The sequence below is a fragment of the Macaca mulatta genome, chromosome 4, assembly GCF_049350105.2.
Source record: "Macaca mulatta isolate MMU2019108-1 chromosome 4, T2T-MMU8v2.0, whole genome shotgun sequence".
NCBI lineage: Eukaryota > Metazoa > Chordata > Mammalia > Primates > Cercopithecidae > Macaca > Macaca mulatta.
Genome location: NC_133409.1, coordinates 67,807,843 through 67,832,656, shown reverse-complemented (window position 1 = coordinate 67,832,656; position 24,814 = coordinate 67,807,843). Strand labels below are relative to the sequence as shown.

General features: G+C 39.5%; 1 protein-coding gene across 7 annotated transcripts in view; it reads right to left on the bottom strand.

The window, feature by feature from the left end:
* TAB2 (TGF-beta activated kinase 1 (MAP3K7) binding protein 2) overlaps window positions 1-17,937 on the bottom strand; it is a 91,247-nt gene extending 73,310 nt beyond the window's left edge. For 2 of the 7 annotated variants that reach the window (XM_077998414.1, XM_077998407.1), the window contains exon 1: window positions 17,447-17,584. The gene's annotated coding sequence lies outside the window, so the exon portion shown is untranslated. Of the gene's footprint in view, window positions 1-17,446 lie in introns of all 7 variants that reach the window. The other 5 variants (XM_077998413.1, XM_077998405.1, XM_077998406.1 and 2 more) reach the window with 5 other exon arrangements.
* Window positions 17,938-24,814: the final 6,877 nt, after the last annotated feature.

The following is a 24,814-nucleotide window of genomic DNA, read 5'->3' as shown; positions in this document are numbered from 1 at the left end:
GCAGTGAGCTATGATTGTATCACTGCCCTCCAGCCTGGGTGACAGAGTAATACACTGTTTCAAATATATGTATGTATGTGCATGTGTGTGTACATATATATATATACACACACACACACACACAAACTTTTCTACCAATTTCCTGGAGGGTGGTGTGGTAGTAATGATGGTAGTAGGTATTATTCTAAATAATCTTAATCTTTTTTCCCTGGGGAAACAGACCAAAAGAGGATAATGAGAATGTGGGTAGGAAATGAGGAATTGGTCTCCACACATTTCAAGCTCTACTGCTGACTGTGACTAAAAAAAAATTACTTTTCCTAAAGGGAAGTTCTTAGACTAATAGCAATGGAATTCAGTGAGTGAGTGAGGGAGGGAGGCGGAAGGGAGGGGTGGGACTGCAGCAAGTAAACTAATAGCCTGACAATACTATGCTGGCAACCTAAAGCTATCTTGTCCAAAACTCAACTCACTGTCTCCTACTCACTAATGTATTTCTCTGTTAATTATAAATGACATGCTTCTAAAGCTAGAAACTTCAGAGTTCTCAATTCTTTTCCTCTCCACATATAATCAATGGCAAAGTGTCACTGATTACTCCCACAAAAATTTCTCTATTCCACCACAATCTCCTTGTTCAAGTATCTGTTACCTGGGCAATCACCTAACACCATAACCTCTTGTCTGACTGCTTGTTCTACTCTTAAAAAGTTTTTTTTTTTTTTTAAGCGACAAGGTCTTGCTCTGTTTTCCAGGCTGGAGTGCTGTCGTGTAATCATAAATATGCAGCCTCGAACTCCTGGGCTCAAGCGATCCTCTCAACTCAGCCTCTTGAGTAGGTAGGACTACAGGGGCACCTTACCTGCACCGCTAGTTTTTTTATTTTTAGTAGAGATGGGGTTTTGCTATGTTGCCCAGGCTGGTCTCAAACTCCTGGCTTCAGCAATCCTCTTGCCTCGGCCTCTCAAGCCACTGGTATTACAGGCCTCATGCCTGGCTAAGCCTTTCTAAACTGTATTCCACAGTGGTAACAAACTTGGCTAGCTTCCTAAAATACTGGCTGAATCATGTCACTTTCCTCCCTAAGAAAGGCAAGAGATTTTGTAGAGATAGGCTGTAGTGAGTTTCAGCAGAAGGTGTTGACACTGACGTAGGAAACAATGAAACAAACAAACAAACAAACAAAAAACGAAAAAAAGGCAAGAGAGAGGAGACCTGAGGATGAAGAACTTAGAGTAAGTCAGAAAAATTAGGCAGAGAAAATGCTGGGAAGAATGGTATCAAGAAAGCCAAATGAAGAGTTATAACAAAAATGATTATGAAGTTTAAAGTTTATTATTTTTATAATTTTATAGCAATAAATTTTCTATTAATAGCTTACATTTACTAAGTGCTAGGCACTAGGTCAAATGACTTACAATGCATTCACTCATTTAATGCTCCCAATAATCATGTGAGGCAGGTACCTCTATATGAGACTCAGTTAACTACACAGTTCTGTCCTACTAGAAAAAGAATTATTTTATACAGTTCCCTTTCCTTAGTCTCTGAAATGCTTAATGCAAAGCACTTAAACATTCTTACTATGTTGGTGTCAACAATACACCAATACAAAGTTTATAAGAGAAAGACATTCTTCTTACAAACTTTACTAATTTGCCATGGACTAACACAACATATGTATCTGCACACACATATAGACATATAGACAGACACACACACACACACACACACACAATGGATCTGGAAATAAAAGAATATGTGGTTTTAAAAGTACTGAATCTCCTAATATTTAAATCTGCATTGGAATAATAAGGGCTAAGGGTATTTTTGTCTTATAAAGCTCAAAAGTGAAAAGGTATATAAAAACACTGAAGAGAAACTTGGCCTATACATCTACCACCTACCTGAAAATGGGCAGAAGGACTGGGTAGAAGATAGTCAGATGAACATTCCTTTCTTTTAAAATGTGCACAAGAAATTTCCTAGCAGACATGCTATTATGGACTCAACTCTAAACCTAGCCAACTATTTGCAATGTGTACTCCATTCAACACAAGAAATCTGGGCCAAAGTTTAGATGAATTTGCAGAAATCCATTACCACTAGGGAAAAGAGAAAAAAGAGAGGTAAAAATGTATGCCTCACTAATCCTGGGTTGGGGACGCTGCTATGTATGGGTGCAATCTCTAGGGGTAGAATGCTTGTTTGGAAGCATAAGAAAGACATTCAGCCACAACCTGTACTCCAGAATCCCAAAAACTCATTTACTTTTGAAAACGATCAAGTTTACTAGCTTTAAACTCTAGTAGTCTGTGTCCACTCATTCACAAATATTCACTGAGCACTCAAGTGCCAAGGTATCATACTCATGCTATAAAAACCGACATTTAGTGGGAGAAACTGAAAGGTAAATAGATAATTAGAATACAACATGGTAATCTTGCAAATGGGGGTAAATAAAACAAAGTGCTGGAAAGATATAAATTATCAATAAGGAAATATTATTGGAGCTAATAATCAGTTACAACAGAAAAAAAGTGTGGCATTTTAAAAATTTTCCAAATTACATTAATTTAAAGTAAACACGGTCAGAGCGGGACTCAGAAGATATGTCTTTCTACAAATTCTCTGTGACTAAGACTGACCTGCTCCCTTTACTGATGTATTTCTGGCCTAAACCTCTCCTTGCTAGCTATTTTACATTCTTGTTTTTCATCTTTATTTTTCATTTATCTCTCTGGCTGTTTTTATCTGTAAGATAAATGTTGCCACAGAAAGTCATTAGGGCACTTAATAACAGCGTCAAACCCTTTCTTTCCACAACATGTAGTTACTTCATTTTGTAAAGATTTAGGGCAAAGCTCTAAAAATTAGTAAGACACTATTAGATGACCACTATTACAGCCATTTACCTATCAAATAAGTATGATTAAGTACATATTAAATATACATCCCCAAATCACCTCCCAATCCCATAATTTCTGTTGCATTTCATGTCACATACACAGCAGAACTAATCCAAATTTTCACAAAGCTCTTTCACATGTTAGAAGAGTCTGGCTTTTTGCTAATAAATCCGAAATTACAGTAACTAGACAGCAGTCACAGGTATAGTTTTAAACAAATACCACTGTAACTTCTTTCACATCAACTCCACTGATACTCCCAAATTCATATTTTTAGTCTGAATCTCTTGCCTGAATTCCATTATACTGAATGAATTGCCTAGTTGATATCACCGGTTATATGTCTAAAAGGCATTTCAAAGTTAACACGTCCAAAAAAAAGGCTCCTGATTGCTCAGTCTAAACTTGCTACTTCACCACGCTCCCAAACTGAGTCAATGGCAACTCCATACTTCCAATTGCTTGCGCCAAAAATCTCTTGTCATCCTTGAATTCTCTCTTATGCCTCAGATCCAATTCATCAGCAATTCCTTCCCACACAGAGTTTGAAACATACCCAAAATCTGATCTGTTCTCACCTTTTCCTATTACTGTCCTGGTCCCAGCCACCATCCTCTCTTATCTAGAGTAAGACACTAATTTCTAATATATTTTCCCTATTTAAATCTTTGCTCTATCTCCAAAGTCTACTCCACATATAACAGAGTGAATATTTAAAAAGGTAAGTTACCACGAGTTACCAGCTTAAAGAAGAAAAGCCATATGACCATATCAATTGATGTAGGAAAAAAAGCATTTGACAAAATTGAAGACCTACTCATGATAAAAACACTTAACAAACTAGGAATAAAAAGGGAATTTTCTCAACTTGATAAACAGCATCTACAAAAAACCTACAGCTAACATATACTTAATGGTGAAAAACTGAATGCTTTTCCACTAAGATCAGAAACAAGCTTGTCAGCTCCCACCACTATTATGAAACAGCATTGCAAGTAGCAGAGCAAGAAAAGGAAATAAAAGGCATACAGATTGTGAAGAAAAAAATGTAAATAACTGTCTCTATGCACAGGCACATCAGAAAACCCAAGGAATCTACAAAATAAACCTCCTAAAACTGGTAATTTAGTAAACTCTCAGAATCTAAGATCCACTCACAGAAATCAATGAACCATACTGCCACATATAAGACATGAACAATTGGAAATCAGAATTGAAAACACAGTATCACTTACAATTGTTCTAAAAAATATACATCTAGGTATAAATCTAACAAAATATGCATGGGATTTTTATGCTAGAAATGAAAAAATGCTGACAAAAGAAATATAAGAATTAAATAAGAGACATACCATGTTCATGGATTGAAGACTCAACAAAATAAAAATATCAATTTCCCCGAAACTGACATTGCTATAGATTCTAAATTTCACATGGAAAGGAACTAGAATAGCTAAAGCAATTCTGAAAAGGGAGAATGAAGTTGGAGGAATTTCACTATCTAATTTTAAGACATTATATAGCTATAGTAATCAAACAGTGTGGTATTGGTGGAGGGACAGGCACAAAGATCAATGGAACAGAACAGAGAATCCAGAAATAGACCCTCACAATTATGACTATCTGATTTTTGACAAAGGTACAAAAGCAATTCAATAAAGGAAGGATAGTCTTTTTTCTTTGGGACCTAAGGTTAGCCAGTGTTCTCAGACTTGACAAGAAAGGCACAATCCATAAAAGAAAAAATGCATAAAATGAACTTCATCAAAGCTAATTTTTTTTCTGCTCTGCAAAAGACCCTGTTAAGAGAATATAAAGACATGCCACATACTAGGAGAAAGTATTTGTAAATCACGTATTCAACAAAGGACTTGGATCTAGAATGTGTAAAGAACTCTCTAAACTCAACAAGAAAACAAAACAATTCAATTAGAATATGAGCAAAAGGCTTGAACACATTTCACCACAGAGGATACGCAGACAGCAAAGAAGCACATGAAAATATGTTCAACATCATTAGCCATTAGGGATATGCAAATTAATGGTCACTATATACTATTAGAACGAGTGAAATAAGAAATACTGACAATACTAATGCTGGGGAAGATGCAGAGAAACTGTAGGTTTCTCACATACTGGGGGTGGGAATGTAAAATGGTACAGCTACTCTGGAAAAGTCTGGCAGTTTCTTACTTAAACATACATTTATCACACAACCCAACAACTGCACTCTTGGGAATTTATCCTACAGAGATGAAAACGTATTTTCACATAAAATCTTGTAAAAGCTGTTCACAGCAGTTTTATTTTTACAACCCAAAGTTGGAAATTCCAAAGTCAAATTGTGGTACATCCATATAACGGTAAAATCTGTAGCATTAAAAAGGAATGAACTATTGATACATGCAACAATTTGGAAGGATCTCAAGGGGATTATATTGAGTGAAAAAAAGCCCATCTCCAAAGGTAACATCATGTATGCTTTCATTTATGTAATATTCTTGAAGTGACACAGTGATAGAGAACAGAAGCAGATAAGTGGTTGCCAGGAGTTAAGGCTGGAAGGAAAGGTGAAACTTAAGGAGTAAAACAAAGGAGTCTCTTTATGATGAAACAGTTTTAAAACCTAATTGTGAAGGTCACATGAATTTATACATATCCATAATAATGTTACAGAACCACACACATACAAATGCCAAGAAATAATGTTCTAAGAAGTGAGGGGGGAAAATACAAATTAGATTTTATCTTAAAGCCCTTTGGTGACTTCTTACCCCATCCTGAGTAAAACCTAAAGTCCTTATCACAATCCAAACACCCTACATGAACAGCATACAAAGTTGGGTATCATCTACCCTACTTCCTCCCCACAACCCCGCTCAGCTCCAATTATATTTGCCTTCCTGCTCTTAGAAGATGGCAAGCACATCCCACTTAAAGGCCACTGCATTTGCTACTGCCTCTATTTTCATTCATGTACCTGCTCAAATGTTATCTAGTCAGAGAAGCTTTCTCTACCTCCTCCATACGAAGTGAAGTCTTCCTCTTTCACCCTCCACAGAACCTTAAAATTAATAAACAGAACTCAAACGTCTTCCTCACCTGTTGCAACCCTGGTCTGTTATGTATTGGTGAATATCACCATCACAACTATGCACCCAGGAACTCAAGCCAGGGCATGTGCGATCTTCACTGCTTTACTTCACATTCACTATTTCCTTCTCAAACACATTACCTATACTTCTTAATTACTCCATTATCAGTGCCTTAGTTCGGGTCCTAATCAACTCTCAAATAGATACTTATATGCCTGCCTCTTCCTCCCACGCCTGGCTCTTTTCTAAAGTATTTTGTGCACTACAGCCAGAGAATCTTTCTAGAATGTTAATTTAAGGACTTGTCTTCCATCATTTGAAGGATGAAGTCAAATCTCCTTTATGGAGTATACAGATATCTTAATGCTCTTTTTTCTAATTTTCCACCTCACTTTCAGCTAACCCACCACTGGTACCTAATGCACTGTAGAACTACTCACAGTTACAGTATACATGTGGACCTTCCTACCTCCATCCTTCATGCATGGTGTTTCTCTGTCTAAAAAGACCTCTCTAACTGCAACCTGTAACTCTCTTCCTTGCCTATCTGATACACACTCAGATTAAGTGTCACTTTTCCTAGGAAGATTTCCCTGTCATATCCTTTCATCCTTTACTGAATAGGAGATACTGCCTAATCCTTATCCATAGGAGATACTACCTCCTATGGATTCCTAAAGTATTTTATGTTTAACCCTGTCACAGCATTTGTCACAGTATATCACATTTGTTTGTATATATGTCTCTTAAGGACAAGAACTATATCTTACACATCTGTCCACCCCTTTGACCTAGCAAAGTATAGGCACACAGCAGGAACTCAAAAGTATTGGATAAGTAAGGCAGTTTGAATAATAAGGGAATGTAGAGGCCGGGTGCAGTCGCTCACGCCTGTAATCCCAGCACTCTGGGAGGCCGAGGCGGGCAGATCACGAGGTCAGGAGAGAGAGACCATCCTGGCTAACACAGTGAAACCCCGTCTCTATTAAACATACAAAAAATTAGCTGGGTGTGGTGGCATGCGTCCGTAGTCCCAGCTACTTGGGAGGCTGAGGCAGGAGAATTGCTTGAACCTGGGAGGTGGAGGGTGCAGTGAGCTGAGATTGCACTACTGCACTCCAGCCTAGGGGACAGAGCAGACTCCGTCTCAAACAAACAGAATGTAGAGATGAGACACAATGGAAGAATGAGTAAGGCAAGATTTCTTGGGTTAGACAGCTATTCTGCATAAGCATGTCATAGAGGACACATGAAATACGCTCTATGGAGTTTCTGTTCTTTTGATAATTTTATATTCTATAAAAGTTGATGTACTGATAAATAGCTTGGTTTGGTTAGGATCACCACTTCAATCTTCCCATGAACTAAGTACCTTCAATAAGAGTACTTACTTCTTGTTCCACTTGTAAAATTACAGCAATGGCTCTGTCATCCTTTAAATGTATGGCATTGTTCATGAGGGGAAATATCTCATGAAGAGAATGAGTATGTCTCATGTAGGCCAAACAATTACCTTAGCCAGACAAATCTCAAAGGGCATTCAACATGTGTCAATGTACTTTTATACGCAAAAAAGCAGAATCGTCATATGTGGAAGTGGGAATTTTCTTCTGAAATCCCCATTTCCATGTGCTTATATTTCCATTTCCTATAAAATCACCCTAAGAGTGACAAACAGTACTTCAGTCAAGTACAATTCAGGTACATGCTAAGCATAGGGTAAACAGTAACAGTTCCTCTCAACGCAAATTATAAAATATCTGTATTTCTAGCAACTTTTACTTGACATGGATCCCTTGGATGGTTCCTTGAGCACATTTTCTCACAATTCTAGTAACTACCTAACTGTGACACTTACATACATCTGCAACATACAGCTGCTTAACTTCTGAAGAGCAGACGCTCATGTTTGTCAGGTCACTAATTGCCTTTTAAAAATTAACCAAGTTGCCAGGCTCAGTGGCATGCCATACATAGTCCTAACTACTCAGGAAGCTGAGGCAAGAGGATGGCTTGCGCCTAGGAACTGAGACCAGCCTGGGCAACATAACGAAACCCCCATTTCTAAATAAATAAATAATAAATCAATAAAATTAACCAAGCAACTATGCCATAATTTGTGCTCAATGAATTAAAAGGAACATTTAATCTGTCCTAAATTTTTAAAAAACAACCATCTTGCCTATTTTTTTTATAATGATGACAACACTAACAGAAACCTACAACCAGGAAATGCTAGTATAAAAGAAAAGCGTAAAAGACAAAATAGTCCATAGGATATCAAGAATGTGGAAGCAAATATCTATATAATAGGCTTTATACCACAGATCTGAATATTAATATTTAAAGGGCAGTTTCTCCCAGTTAAATTTTTCTGCAAGTATTAGCTTTGCTGAACATAAGATAAACTCTTGCAAACTACAAAAAAGCAAAATTAATTTGCTGACCTAATTATTACTGATATGAAGTGACCTATCCAAAAGGATTTGAAAATGTTAGGCTTTCTAAATAATGGCATTTCATCAAAACAAAAATAAAACTTCTGTGCATAATACTTCACTCTACATGTGATTTTTCCAACAGCAAAAGCTAAAAACCACTTAAAAAAACATGGCTGAGGCTGGGCGCGGTGGCTCACACCTGTAATCCCAGCACTTTGGGAGGCTGAGGCGGGTAGATCACCTGAGGTCAGGAGTTCGAGACCAGCCTGGCCAACATGGTGAAACCCCGTCTTTACTAAAAATACAAAAATTAGCAGGCATGGTAGTGGGTGCCTGTAATCCCAGCTACTCAGAAGGCTGAGGCAGGAGAATTGCTTGAACCCAGGAGGCGGAGGCTGCAGTGAGCTGAGATTGTGCCACTGCACTCCAGCCTGGACAACAGAGCAAGATTCCATCTCAAAACACACACACACACACACACACACACACACACACACACACACACACACACGGCTGAAAAGACCAACATGTACCTTACAATTCTTTCTGCCATGATAACATGTCATTTATGCAGTGATTAACGGTTCAATCTCCTATTTGCGCTTCTGGTTTTATTGTACAGATTGCACAAAAACTGCACATGTGTAAGATTAAAGAGTATTTATTACCTCTAGGCTAAGAGATTTCATGTATATACGTTACAGAATGTTCTAAGCCTATGAACTTAATAAAACGCAACGAGTTTTTTTGTTTTTTTTTTGAGATGGGGTCTTGCTTTGTCACCCAGGCTAAAAATTTTTGTCTTAATCTACTGAGTAAACCAGTGTACCTGCTGTAGACTATTTTGCTGTAATGATCAGTATTGAATGCTATTTGTGTAACTAACATTTTAACATAGTAATACCATTTGTTTACTCTTCCTGGTACTATAGTAATATAGATAACTTATTACCGAAATATAAATCCATTGCTATAATGTTAAAACAGACTGGGTGTGATAGCTCACACCTGTAATCCCAACATTTAGGTAGGAGGCCAAGGCAAGATGATTGCTTGAACCTAGGAGCTCCAAACCAGCCTAAGCAAAATAGGAAGAACTCTCCTCAACAAAAAATACAAAGTAAGCTAAGAGTTGTGGTGCGCATCTGTAATCCCAGCTACTCGGAAAGCTGAGGTGGGAGGATCGCTTGAGCCTGGGAGGTCAAGGCCTCAGTGAGCTGTGGTTGTGCCACTGCGGTCCAGCCTGGGCAACACAGCGAGACATTCCCTTAAAACATAAATATAATAGAAAAGTACACAGATCAAGTGGCACAAGTTCTGTAGTATTATATTAAACCTCATATTTGAGGTGTTTTCAAAAGCTTATCCATGCCAATTTTCTAATGCTTTTCCTACAAAGAACTATATTATAGATTTGTGGACTAATTTCAAATCAAAAATGCAGCTTTTCCCACAGGAATAGGTAAGAAAAATACAAATAATTAATAATCCGCATGTAGTTAAAAAAATAATGGTGATGTTCTGTTTGTTTCATCTTTGGTCTAAAGAGTTACAGTAAATTAAAAAGTATATAAATTCTTTTTCATTATATTTGTTGAAGAAAAATGAAGTGGACAGATACCTTAAAGAAAAAACCTAACAAAGCAAAATTCCAAATGTAAAATTACTTCCCATTATTTAAACTACATATCCTAATGTAACTAGAACAAGAATTCACCTGTTCTATGAAAGGTAGGTAATACTATATCCATTTTTCTGAAGAAAACTCCTTGGCTCAGAGATTGTGAATGATGCCTAAAACCACATAGCTACAGTCAGCAACAGAACTCAGATTTGAACTTGGGCTCATACGGTTTTAAAGCCCAGAGCTTTTCTTATTATACTTCACTGACTTCCAACATGGTAAAGTTAAGATATTTAGTTAAAGCGGTGGGAGCTGAGAAGCTGACAAATTAACAAAGAGATCAACTCAAAATCAAAAGCAGTATTTTCCTAGGCTGGGCAACAAAGGGAGATCCTGTCTCTACAAAAAATTTTTAGAAATCAGCTGGGTGTAGTGGCGCACACTTGTTGTCCCTGCTACTCAGGAGGCTGAGGTGGGAAGAAGGCTTATGCCCAGGAGTTTGAGACTGCAGTGAGTTATGATTGTGTAACTGCACTCCAAAAAAAAAAAAAAAAAAAAGGAGTATTTTACACAGTTTAAAACCAGGTCAAGTCTCTTCTACCCCATGGCCCCAGTTCACACCAGAATTACTGCTTTTGTTGATTTCTCTGACTAAACAAAACTTGCCTGGCCTGAGGACAATGTTCTGCAAGGTCAAGTTGCTGAGTTCAAGTTTTCATCTGCATTAGCAAGTATTTTCTCTCATTGATGAGGAATGGAAAGTCACTCCCCTGAACTGCCACTGGCTCTATACTGATGAGCCAAGCAGTATCTTTGGCCTGCTTCACTGGCAAACCGACAGGAAGCAAACTTGTGATGTGCTCAATTTTGCTAACATTAAAAAGGTAAACATTAAGATATTAAAGGTCAAAAATAATTTTCCTTAATATCAATGTGAGAGTAAAACTTTAAGCTAAAATTCAAAATATGAATAATATTATTTAATGATTCAGATGATGGTTAATAAACTGGGGAATAAAAATTTACAGAGCAAAAATTACTCTTTCACACATACTTAAATACATTATTTTAGACAAGTCTACTATTAACAATCGGCATTCACATATTTCTACCAAAATCTCTGCTAAAATCCCCATTCCTATACTCTTGCTGCTTCCTTCTCCCTCTCTCTCTTTCTCTCTCTGTCTCTCTGCAGGACCTTTCCAACCTCTACTTTATTATCTGGCTTCTGTGACTTGTACTAGGAGCACTGGTACTAGGCCGGTTTTTGTTTTTCTTGTTAAATGAAACAAGAATTCCATTTTCTTTTAACAAGGCAATTAAAATACTACAAATTCTTATACTGCTCTTGTCTCTTGTACTTGTTGGAGGTAAATCAGACTTCCTTTCTGAAGCCACTCAAACTGACCCCTTGTAGGAATTATTTCTGTCCTATAGTAGATGGTTGTTGTTCAAAACAAGCAAAGAAACAAAAAAATTACAAGAGTATAAAATGTTCAGTTGTATGTATTTCTATCTGATTTCTAAAATAGTAATGTGGCACACCAAATACTAAAATGAAATACTTTTCACCCTATTTGTTCAAATATAAAGCACACAATACATGCTTTGTCGGGAACTTTTTAAAAATCCAAGAAATATTTTGGGTAAAAGACTAAAAGCCTCAGAACTTGACAGAAGACTTAAGTTTGGAGAAAGCTAAAATTATTTTCTTTAGGTAGAGGATAACTTACAACAGAACACGAAAGAGTTGACTGGTACTAAGATTTAAGCATCTTAAGAATGGTTACTGTGAAGATGGGAGGTGGGATGCTGGTGGGACGTTTTCATTTTTCAGTGAAAACACCAATATTTCCTGCATCACAGGAAATATTGTAAGTAAATGACTGAGCTATTTAATCCATAAAGCCAGGACAAATCTACACTTTCATTGAAATTATCTTAAAAAGATAAGGTAAACTTGTTCTTTAACAGTTAAGAGCAAATAATTATTCATGAATTTTCTTCTACTGTTTTAAAAACTGCTATATTACTTTTTCACTTTGATGCCAACAACATCATAGAAATAGGTTAATGAAGACTAATCTAGCTACAAATAATTGATTTCTTCCTCTCAATTTCTAGAATATTTTTTGAACTTCTGGCTAGATTCAAAACATAGCATTTAAAAGACTTTGCATAATAATATCTTATTCAGTGCTTAAAATTAAAAGTAGAGATTCCAGTGCAGCCACTTTTCAGACTCAGGAGTTTACTACAAAAAGAGCTGTAATCTACAGAAAAATGATCACTAAGAACCATTCAACATTTAACACACAGTATTTCTTGAGCTCTTAACTACAGGCCAAGCCCTGAAAATAATGTGAAGTAAAGACTGAAAGGAAGACATGTTTTGCCCTTGAGGTGCTGTTTCGTGATCTTCCAGTCTAAACATGAAAATAAGTATTGCAACTTGCATGGTTATTCCACTTTTCCTCAAAAATCCCATTCACAATTTGAGTTATTTTATCTTTGCAAAAACGTTCCTTAATAATTTATGTAACAGATTCTTTGAATTAACAAGTAAAATAATGACAAAAAGCAAACATTTACTCTATACTTACTATGTGCCAGGCACTGTACTAAATATTTTTAAAGTATTTACATGAATTGGAATTTTATACAATATTTGTTGTTTACTTGTTAAAATGCTGAGATCCAGCTCATCAACCTATTCAACAAGATATGACACAATGTTCCTTCACCAGAAAAAGAAAGATATCATATCCATTTTACACAGAGGAAAACAAGCTCAGAGAAGCTAACGAATTGTAACTGGTCCCAAATCTAGTGGCCAAGCTAGTAAGTGGCAAAATCGGGATTCAAAATTCCAATTTTCTATCCAGCCATAAAACAGCTTTCTGAAGTACTAACAATAGGAAATCGCGGTTGAAACTCTAACTTTGAAGTACAAATATAATTGTGTTCTGAAATTTGAAGTGTATTCTTAAAGCAAAAATTTTATGTATGGGATAGGCTTTGCTTTTTGAAATCAAGGATAATACCCATTACACAGCTTTTAAAAAGATCAATAAGTAATGTTCATTCCCTAATTCCCTTTTCTGTTTTATTTTTCTGCACAGTACTGTTTTCTCCCAGGCATATTACACTGTACTCATTTATTAAGTCTTTTACCACTAAATGTAAACTATATGAAAACAGCTATTTTTGTCTGTTCTTCAATACAGCACCTCCAGCATCTGGAAGAGTCCCTAGCACATAATAAGTGCTCAATAAATATTTTTGAAATGAAGAAAAGCTTGGCACACAGTAGGCATTCAATAAATATTAGTTCCTTTCCCTTTATTATGCAGGATATCACTCCCTGGGTATCATATTCTTAACTGGAATACATGATGAGAAATGAAATAAAATTTCTTACTAAAGTTTTACATTAAACATGAATAAGGCAAATCAAAAAGTCACATTCAGCAAAGCCTCATTTATGAAGCATAAAGGTAAGGGGGAGTATGTAAATTAAATTTTGAACAAATGCACTTTTAAGTGCCAAAACTTTAATCAATTTTCATAGACATCTTTTATTCATATAAACATACACAATTTTACTTTGTGACAATTCTGACTTGGATGTCCTGAAACATTACTCGTCAGCTGACACTTCTCAATGTGCTCATTCCTTCAGGAACAGGAAATAAAGTAAACATATTCTGTAAAATAAGCCAATAAAAATCCAAGTAAAATGCATAACCTCAATGTAGGAGCTGTGTGATCATTATTCTGGCATCTTTTTCTTTTCTTAGGAGGCTGAATGAATGTAGGTAAAGTACCACTTGCTAGTAAACAGGCTGTTTTGAGAGATGGGATACTTAGAAAAAGATAGCACCCTCTTAGCAATCTCTAATTCCTTAGTTTTATCAAGATCAAGTTTAGTGATTAACTAAAGAAAACATAAAAAGTATAACTCCTAAGAGTACTTACTCAGGTTTTTTAGCTTTCTGAGTAAGCAGCGTCCTTGATTTTTTAGGACCAGAATAATCAGAAACAAAACGTTAAAATACTTTAAGTATACTGGAAATATGAGTCAGAGGCAAAAACACATGAATATGCATACATTTAAATTCCATATAATTTCAATGTCTCCAAATTCTTATCATTTTAATACAGAGGGTTTTAAATAAGATGACATATAGAGAGTGCCAGAACCTATGAAACGGCTCAGAGGCAATCTGCTTCGTACAGTTCAGCATGATCATTTTCCTGTGCTTGGCAGCCACCGCTGCCCACATCTCCACATTCCTAGCTGCCTAAAACTTTTCATCTAATTCTCTGCTAGCATCTTATCCTCTGTCTCTCTTCCTTATTACTGTTTTGCCCAATCTTCACATGTACCTCTGTTACTACCTCATAATCCTTCTATTCTAGAGAGACCCAATATTAGATCAAATAAAGATGACATAAGTGAAACAAAGGGAAAGTGCTACTAGTGTTCTGGGTCACGGGAATCTGGCCAGAGAGAGATATAATGGAATTACAATTTCGATTTTTCAATTACAGGTTAATTTATGAACTTTATATATTGAAAAGATTATCAGGAACTTCCCCCAAAATATCTATAATAAGGCAAAAATTCTAAAATATGATAAAAAAATAAACTTTTAGTCTTGATCTGCTTATATAACTCAAAAAAAATGCTGTTTTAGAAAACAGACATTCCTCAAGGACTTTTTTTGCAAGTAACTCATAAAGTAAAATAGCCTACATTATACTTACTTTTCAAAATGCAGTACGTTCACAGATACATACACGTACATTTCATTTTAAACAGTATTTTGTGAAAATAAATTTTCCTTACTGGGAAAACTACGGATGTAGAATAAACTATTTCTGTCAAGACACAAATGTAATAAGACATTTACCCAAGTGTAAGATGTTATTAACACTAAAGAAGCAATTCTCAATACTGACCTAAGTGGGGATCTGCTTATGTAACTGCGGAGTTTAAAAACCTCCTCATTTCATTAGGTGTTTGGGAGGCCGAGGCAGGTGTATCAGCTGAGGTCAGGAGTTCAAGGCCAGCCGGGCCATCATGGTGAAACCTCGTCTTTACTAAAAATACAAAAATTAGCCGGACGTGGTGGCAGGCGCCTGTAATCCCTGCTACTTGGGAGGCTGAGGTGGGAGAATCGCTTGACCGCAGGCGGAGGTTGCAATGAGTCAAGATTGCACCACTGCACTTATACTCCAGCCTGGGCGACAGAGCGAGACTGTCTCAAAACAAAAACAAAAACAAACAAAAAAAAGAAAACAAAAACAAAATTAAAAAAAAAATTGTTTCCCAGTCTTAGCAATACCCTCAGCTGAAGGCAAGTGCTTTTTTCCATTAAATAGAGGACCAAGCGTAGGAGTGATTTCAATCTAATGGGATTAAGTTAAAATTTATTTTTCAGAGAACACGTATTTGATGAGGTTCTCATTATTTTACCCACTTCTTAATGAGTCACTAAAGCACACGTTCTACTATGAAACAGTTAACTAAAGGGGATTCAATAGTAGCATTTCATCGGTGTCGTTAAGAGAATACTTTTAAACTCAGGAAAAGTTATTCGATGTACACAAGAGAAAAAATCAAATAATGGAGTATATGCAAGGGATAACTTACTCATCTATAATTGATATATTCAACTTTCAGTTTGATTCTTGAAAGATTTAAAACTTATGCACCCTCTATTAGAAACTGATTAGACTTATGGGGGAAAAACCCAAACAGAAGTTCTGAATCACTGGAATTTTTGTTCTATTTCCTGTTAACACATTGATAGTACCATCGTTCAACATATTCTCTCCATACATGTTTTTTAAAAGCAGTAGAATCCTTAAACTAACTGTACCCTAATTTAGCCTATAGCTCAAGTATCTAACAATTCTTCCCATTGTTTCTAATTAAAATGCTCAGCCAAAGCATACAACAAAAGAAAAACAAGTCTTCCTTTATTACAAACTGCCATGGTTTCAAAATTTAAAGTTTCAAACCGTCAAAGTTTAAAATCGTGATTTCATTGTTACAAAGAATGTAAAGATATTTTTGAAAAGGTGTCAATACTCTGCTACTGTATGAAGAGTGTGGTAAGCAGAAGTGAAAAAACTGAAAGCAAATACTCTATTCCATGCCCACCAAATTTCCCGGCCAAATCTGGAATTGCATAATGATCATCATAATCTTTAGAGTATACTAAAGCGGAAACGAAATTCCTTTTCTAAAATGTGAATCAATCTGACCCCAAAATTAAGACACTTTACAAACTTACCTAAAACAGACAAAATGGATGCAAAATTATATTGCCGTACAGTTGCTCTGAATACGATCTTAGCGTTCAAGAACTTTCCAATGAATAAGGGCACTCAACAGCCTGCACTGGGGGCCTGAATTTCATGAACTACGAGAAACCCCTGTGAAGCTGCAAATTCTCTCCACTCTCCTGGAAACCCCTCTTATCAGAAACATTTGAAGAATTTATCCACAACAATTAAGCTGACTTGAAGAATGGAAACCTAACATCTCAAATATACTATATATGGAATGAAACATGGCCAAACACATAAATACAAACTCACACGGTCTCTGACACTTTGGTGTACAACTCTGCCTGAACATCTCAGAGCATCAGCAACAGAAAGATCCACCTGTCACCTGTTAGGCAACGCCAAGAGACCCTTGCAGCCTCCCTGCCTCAACCACAATCGTAGGGTTTGAGGTTGATGGGACAGAAAACTAGAAACATCCAGTGAGATCTAAGGGGCCACATAATCAGAGCAAGGCTTGCCCCCCACTTCAAAGAGCTGCAGAAAATCAAGATCGGCAAGGGAACGATGTTCTCCCCCTCGCTCGACTCTCATATAACTGCCCCATGTCTCTCCCCAAAAACCCCCGCCCCTAAATCATCTTTAACTATACCTCGGCTCCCCAAAAGGAGATTTTTCCTCCCCCGCCCCCACCTCACACATGCCTGGGGGCGGGTCGGGGGCGCCGACGCAGGGAGGGGCCCTCCCCAGACCCTTGGGCCCTCCCCCACCCGGGGCTCTCCCCGGCGCACGATTCCAATGAAGCTCCCCCTCCCCCCCGCACGGACGCCCCAGAGCCCAGGCCCGGCCCGATGCTCCCCACCCCCACCGGACTGGGGGACTCGGGGGGCCTCCCTCTCCGCCTCGCCACTGGGGGAAGGAAAGAGACGGAGGGAGGAAGAGTGTGAGTTAGAAGCGGACGCCCCGCACGGGCCTCGCGAGGCGGCAGAGCCCCTTCCAGAAGGAGTGGGGTGCGGGGCGATGAAGGGAGAGCCGGGCTGGGGATCCCGCCGAGGCCCGGCAGCGCTGTCCGCTTACCCTTCGCCGCCGCCGCTTCCCCCTCCTCCTCCTCGGCCGCCGCCGCCGCCGCCTCTCCCACTAGGGCAGCCGTCTCCACCGTCGCCGCCGCCGCCTCCGCCACCACGGCCGCCGCCAGCGCCGCCGCCGCCTCCGGTTCCACCCGGCAGGGGGGACACCTCAGCCCTCCCTCCCTCCCCGCTCAGCCCCCTCCGCTCGCCCGCCGCCGCCAACTCCCTCCGGCCGCCGCCGCCGCCACCGCTCCTGGCTGAGGGGGAGGGGAGGGGGTCGGGCTGGGTCGCCCCGCAGGCGGCTGCAGCAGATCAAAAACGACGGCTGGGCGGCGTCGCCGCTCCCCGATCCTCAGCTCCGGCTTGCTCGGCCTCCCCACCTCCCTCTGCCCCCACCCCCCTCGCGTTCGCCTGCCCTCCCCCCACCCCCCCAGCTCTCGCTCGCTCTCGCCGCGGCTTTGCCAGCCCAGTCCAAATCAAAATACTGTCACACAATATGGCGGCGCGGCGGCCGGCAAACACCGCGAGATCTGCGGCCGCGGCTGAGGCGGCGGCTGCGACGAGGCCTCCCCTAGCCCAACGGCGGGGGAGCGGCTGGCGGCGGCGGCGGCCGGTGGATGCTCTTTCGCCGCCCCGTACCCCTCCCCTGACACTCGCAGTCTCTACGCCTGTCTTACAAGGGCTGGATGGAGGACGCGGGCCGCCGCTGGGGACGTGCGAGGCGGGCGCCGGTGCGGGCAGCCGGGGGAGGGCTGGGACCCCCTTTCTCGGCCTGGGCCCCCCATCCTTGGGGGTAGGGTGCGGGTCACACCTCCCGCCACGGGGGCCGCTAGCAGTTTGGGCTGAGGGAAGAAAAGAACTGAGCTCGCGTCCCAGCTGCACCTCGCGGAGGGGCTGGCCGGGTACGGAAGCGGGTGGCGGGACTTGCGGGGCGGCCCGCGGCACGGGTGGGGTCCGGGGGTCCGGGCGGACCCCGGGGCGCAGCGGCGGTCGAGAGGAGCAGGTGGGCCCGCGGCGGAGGCGGGCGCCGGGTGGCTGCGGGCCGGGACACACCCCCTTGGAGCCCGACCGCACCGAGGCCGCCGGCTAACGGGAGGGACCCGTGCGGAATCGTCCCTGGGGTGTGCGGGAGACGTCTTGGGAGCCTCACAACTGGCAACTTCGAGACTTGAAAAAAGTGTCGGCTTCTGACTTTTCTTGAGCAGTTGAGGGGGAGAAAAGAAATCTGAACGCTGCGAGAGTTTCGTTGTTTCGATTTATTTTAATTGCACGTTCCTAGAAGTCCTAGAAGCAGAGCCAAAGACGCTTTAGCTTTGTGGGGAGGAGGGGGGCCTTCAAGTTTCTATCTCCTTAAATAAATATTTGTTTAGTTTCCCCCTAGGGGGAAAAAAGTGTTTAACACTCAGACACGTCTCACAATGTAAAATATTTATTTAAAAATTCTAGCGCTTTCATGGTGTCCAAAACACTAGGGCATTTTTCTGCCCCTGTCCAAAATGTCCATATCCCTGCCAGTTTCTTCCTTGAAACAATTCTTACTCCCGAGAAAAATCCTAAAGGACCACTTTTATTCTTATATTTCCAGTGTGAGCACTGTAGCTACAGTGAGAATTTTTTTAAAGCATCTTTTTTTTTTTTTTTTTTTGAGACGGAGTCTCGCTCTGTGGCCCAGGCTGGGGTGCAGTGGCCAGATCTCAGCTCACTGCAAGCTCCGCCTCCCGGGTTCCCGCCATTCTGCCTCAGCCTCCTGAGTAGCTGGGACTACAGGCGCCCGCCACCTCGCCCGGCTAGTTTTTTGTACTTTTTTAGTAGAGACGGGGTTTCACCGTGTTAGCCAGGATGGTCTTGATCTCCTGACCTCGTGATCCTCCCGTCTCGGCCTCCCAAAGTGCTGGGATTACAGGCTTGAGCCACCGCGCCCGGCCAGCATCTTTTAAGTAACAGAGCCTTCCCCACAGTTAAAGTTCTTTCTCCCCACTTCCTTTTTCCTCATTCATCCTTTAAAAAATACCTGAAGTCTGGGCTATAGCACCAATTCAAATACTTTGCCACTTCAAAAGCTGAACGTACTTATGATTTACAATATCGGAATTTAATTATTCTCCATTGGTGATATCATTAAGAGAAGCAAAAGTAAAATTAGGGTTTACAAAATTGGAAAGATTCTAGTTTTACTGGCAAGAAGAAATCATGAAGTTTAATACTTTACAGCAGTTCTCTGAGGAATTACTTCCATACTCAATGATAAAATAATTGATTAAATAATTTTAGATAAATTGAATCCAGTCAGTAAATTTAACTTGTCTTTGAAACCATTATAAAGTACAGAGCCAACAATTGCTTTTGAAATGGTAGGATAATGTATTTTATGCAAATTTTTAAAAATTTATGGAATGTATATGTACGTATTTTAATAGAAATATAATGCTTTGTAGACTTACAGGTGTGAGTAGGTCAAGTCTAAAAACCAGTGGAGGGCAGAGAAGGTATGTATAAGAAATACATCCTTGCACCAGCAGTGAACTTAAATCTATCTAGTCATGAGGAAGCATCAGACAAACCCAAGTAGAGGAAAATAAAATATAGAATAACTAGCCTGTATTCTTAAATCATGGTCAATGTCATAAAAGACAAAGACTGCAGACTAGAAGAAACTAAAGACATGGTAACGAAATGCAATACGTGACCCTAAACTGGATCCTTTACTGGAGGAGAAAAATGTTATATAGGACATTATTGGGATAATTGGTGAAGTTGAAATATGGGCTGTAGATTAAAGAATTGTATCAATGTTAAGTTTCCTGAATATGTTTGCATGAGAATATCCTTGTTTATAAGAAAACACACTGAAATATTAAGGGGTAAAAGAACATGATATATGTGATTTTCTCCCAAATGGTTCAGAAAAAATAAAACACATGCATATACACACATACACACATCTCTGTTATACACATATACAGAAAGAAGAGATTGATGCAATTTAAACCTTGGTGGTGAATCTGGGTTATTTTTAAAATAAAACAATTAAAAATTGGTGAATCTGGATGTTTCTGTACTGTTCTTGCAATTTTTTGGTAAGCGTGAAATTATTGCTAAGTAAATAGTTTTTTAAAACCCAAGAGCTTTAAACTTCAGAGAGTTCCTTTATCTCACTAAGAGGAGGACTGTTATAGAGAGATGATAGATCCTTTTACAATGGAACTATCCCTCTGTTCTGAGTAACTAACTGGAATTTTGGTCATTCAGCCTTTTCTTCTTCCTTATTTAATCTGTTTGAATTTGGGACAAAAATAGTTAGAGGAGTCCTTGTGTATTTGGTAAATGTGATTTCTGTATTTATTGATTCAGTAAATATTCAGTGTCTTTTATCTTCAAGACTGGAGAAAATAAAAAGGAAAAAACAAGACTGTGGCTTTCAGGTGCTCTCTGTAGTCATTACAGGGGAAAAAAAAAAAAAAGGTCCTGGACTATGTTCAAGAGCTTTTTAGTCTAGTATGGTCCTGATACAGTAGCCACTTGCTACCGGGGGCTGTTTGAATTTAAATTAGCTAAACAAAATTAAAATTCAGACCTCCAGTTGCAGTAGCCACATTTTAAGTGCTCAATAAACCATGTGTTCCATCTGTTCTATCGAACAGGGCTTGTAGTAGAACAGACTGCACTATATAAATAGCATTGATGCAAGGTAGCTGGCAATAAATACCATTGAAACTTAGGGGAAAAGGGATTACTTTGCACAGGGTGGAAGTGGAAGAGATATCAAGGAAAGTTATTAAAAAATTGCACATAAACAGGTGAAAGTGAAGCAAGAAGCAAGAGTATTCCAGGCAGAGAAAACATGCACATAGCAGAAAAGGGAGGGATATCTGTGAGAGCCCTTCATTCTGTGTATCTGTAACAGGAGGTAGGTAGAGGAGGGAGAGTAGGGCTGTACGAAACCACAAATGCTGAGCTGCTGTTCTCTAGGCAATAGGAAGTCTGTAAAGGTCTTTGAACAAGACAGACAAAATGAACAAATGGTTCTTTAGGCACGATAATCTAGCAGGTACATGAAATAGATTAGGTTCGAAGGCAGAAAGACCAGATAGCACTGTAATAGTCCAAATGAGAGATAATGGAGAGTTGATATAGTGTGGTCTATTGCATATGTTTAAAGTTAAATCCCAATCTGTAATGGCTTAAGTAATAAAGAATTTCATATCTCACAAATTTGGAAATTTGGAAATTCCAAAGTAGCATAGACTTCAGGTCTGAAGGATTCAGAAACTCAATAACATCATCAAGGACAGGTCCTTTCTATTTCTGCTTTGCTATCTTGGGTGCAGGCATCACTGTCTGGTTAATAGTAAGATGGAAGATGGTAGTGGTCATTCCAAGCATCCAAGTCCAGAAGAAGAGAGATCATCTTAAGAGAGGGAAAATGTTTCCCAAAACTGCTCCCTACACCTCCTGACTGAATTCCCTTCCCTTCCTCTCCCATCTCCTAGGCCATAGTTGGATCGCATGCTCATTCCTGAATCAGTCCCTGGTCTACATGGTGGAACAAGTGTCAAGGAGTCAAAGATGGAGAAGTAAGAGTTAAAGATGACTCTCAGGGTTTGAGCCAAATGAGTAGGGAACAAGAGAAGAGAAGAAGTTGTGGGAGGAAAGAAGATTTTTGTAATAGTCCTCAGTTTGGGATGCTAAAGAGATGTCCAGCTGGATATGACCAGCAGGTGAAAACATGGGACTGGAGCTGAGAATGAAGATCAAAGTTGAAGATGTACATTGGAAGTCATCTGCAGAAACAGAATAAATAAAGCCATGAGATTGCCAAAGGAGAGGAAGGGTGAGGAGAGCCCACAAAGCAACCCTGGAGGGAGAGGTGCAAACAGGGAAGGCACGGTCAGCAAGCTAGGCAAACCTGGGCCATGTATAGCACAGAAATCAGGGGCAACAGATGGAGTTTCAGGAGGGCCAACAGTGTTAGGAGCTGTGGAGAGAGAGGCTGAGATGGGAGGATCTCCTGAGGCTGAGGTGGGAGGATCTCTTGAGCGTGGGAGTTTAAGGCTGTAATGAGCCATGATTGCATCACTGCATTTCAGCCTGGGTGACTGAGACCCTGTCTCAAAACAATAAATAATAAAAATAATATATATGCATATATTTTAAAATATTAGGTGGCAAAGAGAGAGGATGGTAATCTGATGGAACCGTAAGGTTAAAAAACGTCTGTTTAGGCAAGAAATAAAATGCCACAGCCACGTTTTTAGGCTGAGAATAAAATTCAAAGGTGAAAGATTGAGAGTATGAGAAGATAAGATAATGGATACAAAATTTCAGTTAGACAAGAGGAATAAGTTCAAGAGATTTATTGTGCAACGTGGTGGCTACAGTATTGTACTCTTCAAAATCAGAGAGTAGATTTTAAGTGTTCTCACCATGAAAAATAACTATGTAAGGTGATACGTTATCACAATTCAGCCATTCCACAAGGTATACACTTCAAGATATGGTGTTGTACATGATCAATACACAGAATTTTTCACCCAGCGGTAGAGAGGTTGTGGTGGCCTCCATCCTCTCAAATATGTGAAAAGCAAAGAATCTTAGGGGTTTCAAAACACATGGAGGCAGGGCACAGTGACTCATGCCTGTAATTCCAGCACTTTGGGAGGCTGAGGCAGGTGGATCACTTAAGGTCAGAAGTTTGAGGCCAGCCTGGCCAACATGGCGAAATGCCATCTCTACTTAAAATACAAAAATTAGTTGGGCGTGGTGGCATGCACCTGTAATCCCAGCTACTGAGGAGACTGAGGCACGAGAATCACTTGAACCCGGGAGGCTGAGGTTGCAGTGAGCTGAGATTCTGCCACTGTATTCCAGCCTGGGTGACAAGTGAGACTCAGTCTCAATAAATAAATAAATACATAAAAATTAAAAAAAAAAAAACCATGGAAAGGAGATATCAACTGATGTGATGTAAAGGAAGAGCATCATTCATTCATTTTTGTCTTATTTCTCTAACATACATGAGGTAATTTATGTATGCATGCTCTTATGTGCACAAAATGTGATATGTATGTGTTGTGTGATGCCACTGTAGGGAGAAGCACCTGAAGTTGTTATGAATGATTAAAAAATTATTTCAGAGAATACTAACAGTGGGGTCCATGAGAAATCAGCAGTCCTGTTCACCTACTCAGTTACCCTTTGCATCAGGACTAGACTTGAAAACAGAAGGAATTAGAATGAGGTAATCTACTCATCTCTCCCTTCCTTTCATGACATATTGTAGTCTCTTTCATAAAAATCAGAATGGTGTTGGTCAGCATAATTGGCAATTATTTACAATCTGTCATAACATCACCTATCTTTAAGCTGAACTTGGGTGCTCAATACATTTAAGGTTCTTCTTCACCTTTGGATAGCTATCAAACTGTTGTTTAAAAATTCTGTTATCTTCCCAACTGGCCAACAATGATGGTTTCCATTTTTGAGACTAGGTTCCAATATAAGATCTTAGAAAATATTGCTAAATGTAGGACATGGCATATTGATACAAGGTTGTAAAGCACGAATGTGATAGGAATTTAGAGCATACAAAATTTACTAATTATAAACCAGTTACTACGACTAGCATTAATAGTGGTATCATTACTACTACTACCAATTCACAACTAAAGATAGGGAGGTTTAAGAGGTTAAATGACTTACATAATCTAAAACAACTAGTAAATGAACAGCAGGGCTTTGAATAGATCTTCTGACCCCATACATTGGGTCCCCTCACCATACCATCATGCAAGACATATTCTCTGTGCTTTAACAATTTTCAAACAACTATTAATGACAATAATAAAATGGGTAGGCAGTTTAAGAGAAACTAAGTTACTCTGGGAGTTTCGAGAGGAGAAGATCACAGGAGAGGGTTATTGGAGGTGATATTCCACATGAACTTTGAACAAGAGTTGAAATTTCAATTGACAGAAAAAACAGGAGGGCATTTCAGGTGTCTGTGATAGCTGGAGAAAAAGACAGAGAGTCAGAAAAGATAGAGCATATTTAGGGAACATGAAGTAGCTGATGTTGCAGAACTGTAGGAAAAATGTAGGATAGCGGTGGGAGACAAGACAAAGCAGGTAGCAGTGTGAACTAAATTTGGTAGGTGGAGGTGTACCATTCAAGTTTAGCGAATGATGGAACATAATTAGATCATAATTAGATCTATGCTTGATCTACCCTCAATTCAGGTGGAGAAGGAAGAGAGCGGAAGTAGGGAGACCATGGAGTCAGTCATCACTCAGCAAAGGTATGGGGAACCCAAACACACTTGTGGCAATAAAAAAAAGAGTGAGAAGCAAGATAAATTTCCATGGTAGATTTTTCTTTTTTA